We start from the raw sequence: 2,500 nt of genomic DNA, 5'->3' as shown, positions 1-2,500 counted from the left end.
TCTTCAAATGTTTTCAGAAACACGTTTCAGTGAAATATGAGATCGTATCTCCAACAAGCCGCCATTATTGGTCAGCTTGTGAAGCCAGACCCACGTGACGTGTTCGTCATTTCCGGTTTTCATTTTTAGGGCCCGAGCGCCGACAGCGGCGAAGGCCCTATTGGAACTGAATGAATTATTATTCTTTCTTTCTTCCGGCAAATGAATTGCCTTTTTGACGGGCTTAACATATTCAAAAACTCCCCAAAATTGGGAGAATAGGCGCGCAAAAATGGCTCGCTAGCGCCTCCTACAAAACTCAAAACAATTGAGCCCCTGCAGTGCATTTAACTTTGACTCACGAAACTTGGTACACATATGTAAGATGTCAAGATGTACAAAAAAGCTCATTGGAGCAATACCCTAAACCCAACAGGAAGTCCGCCATTTTGAATTCAAAGTTTGAAATTGTTTTTTCATTTTTTTTCATTGGACAATTTCCACATGTCGTACTCTAACAAACTCCTCCTAGAGATTTCATCCGATCGACTTCAAATTTGGTCTGTACCATCTTAAGACCTTAAAGATGAAAATTTGTTAAAATAAAAACTTTTCGTCATAGGGCGTGGCTGTGGCGGGGCGGCCATTATGTGCGTTTCACCTTCGAAACAGGAAGTGGGTGTAACTCGAGTGTACATCGAAATTTTTTCAGGATTCATAAGACTCTAACTCTGAGGACATGTACCGGACTCAAAGTCATAGCGCCCCCTAGTGGCAACAGGAAGGAAGTAAGCCCAACACTATACGTGCTATACTTTCACAAATTACTCAGAGATTTCATCCGATCAACTTCAAATTCGGTCTGTGTCATCTAAAGCGGGGTCTTTAACATTTTTTTTAAGCCAAGGACCCCTTAACTGAAAGAGAGAAGGAGCAGGGACCCCCTACTACATATATTGTCTAAAATTAAGTTACATACTAAACTGGGCCTATAATAATGTGTAGGGAGGCCTAAAGCCTTTATGCATAGGCCTACCTTTATTTTTTAGAATACTAAGCTATTACAGTAAAATAATTGTTGCCATTATTTTATAAATCAGGTTAATGTTACTCATGTTGCACAGTGAATCCTTAGGATTAACTTTATCTGTTGGTGGCTACCTTACCTATAAGTGTACATACACACCGCCACCGACTTGAGCTGCAAAGAAGCTCTGGCCGCCCGGTCGAGGACGCTGGTCAGAAAGTCCGGGGAAGCTGTTTGAGGCTTTGGCCGCTCTGACGTAGCAGCATTCTATGTTCATCATGGAAAAAGATCAAGCAGCCACTGCACGGCCAATACACTGACACTAGAAACCTTTTATAAATGACATATATAATGACAGAATGTGTATTGGTTGTTGGTCGCAGCGGTGTCTGTTAGCAGTTAGCTCGCTCGTTAGCCGCTGAACCGCAGCAGCGTGCAGGCAGAGCGAGCAGCCGCCAGCTGTTGATCCGTGCAGGACTTCACCGTGAGCGGACTGTTTAGAGACCATGTGACCGGCAGGTAACGTTAACTGGTCCCTATACGCAAATATCATAAATGATAGGGAACCCAGCAACGGCCATGATGAGCTTCTCCTCCTTTTTCTCTGAACTAATGTTTTGGTAGGAACCAAAGTTTACATCGTATGTTTCTCTGGAATCAGCCAGCGTGAAGGACGTCTATATTCTGATTGGTTGCCGCTGCTTGCTGCTGAACCGCGTCATAGCTCATTACCATAAAGTTGACCTACTTTCAACTTTCTGATTGACGCTCTGGTCGCTCAAAACGCCCAAAACGCGACGCTGACAGATTTTCCGCACCTTGCAGCTGAGAGAAGCAGCTTCCATTGAAAATGAATGACTTCCTGTATCTTTAGAAGATCAAGGCGGCGGCGGTGTGGACGTATAGTAAGCCAGTAACCAGTGGGGATTTATATTTGCTAATAATATGTTGGATGTTTGAGACTTTTTTAATTTTTCGAAAAATCTTTCAATAACAATTATTTGGAGGCTTGCCTAAATGCCTAACCTTAACCCTTACCCTCACCATAACCTAATTCTAACCCTAATCCTAAAACCAAGTCTTAAAGCAGCCATATTATGCTCATTTTCAGGTTCATAATTGTATTTTAAGGTTGTACCAGAATAGGTTTACATGGTTTAATTTTCAAAAAACACCATATTGTTGTTGTACTGCACCGCTCTCTCTCACTGCTGCAGATCCTCTTTTCAGCTGGTCTCTGTTTTAGCTACAGAGTGAGACCTCTTTTCTTCTTCTTCTTCTGTACTATCTTTGATTGCACTGCACATGCCCAGTAGCTCAGATGTAGATCATGTCAGCTAGCTAGCTCCATAGACAGTAAAAGAAAGGCTGTTTCTACAACTTGGGTCAGTTACAAGGCAGGATTAGCTGGGAGACTTCTAAATGAGGGCGCACATGGAAGTAGTTCTTTTGTAGATTATGGTGAACTTGTGTGTGTTGTAGCAGTGCTTTGCT

The 2,500-nt window shown here is 42.6% G+C and overlaps 1 long non-coding RNA gene across 1 annotated transcript in view; it reads left to right on the top strand.

Annotated features, from left to right (window-relative positions):
- The window catches only part of LOC116058059, a 9,593-nt gene that overhangs the window by 1,456 nt on the left and 5,637 nt on the right, over positions 1 to 2,500 (top strand). The window lies entirely within an intron of this gene.

This window comes from Sander lucioperca, chromosome 18 (assembly GCF_008315115.2).
Source record: "Sander lucioperca isolate FBNREF2018 chromosome 18, SLUC_FBN_1.2, whole genome shotgun sequence".
Taxonomy (NCBI): Eukaryota; Metazoa; Chordata; class Actinopteri; order Perciformes; family Percidae; genus Sander; species Sander lucioperca.
The sequence above is the reverse complement of the archived record's forward strand: the minus strand, read 5'-3'. Positions and strand labels throughout refer to the sequence as shown.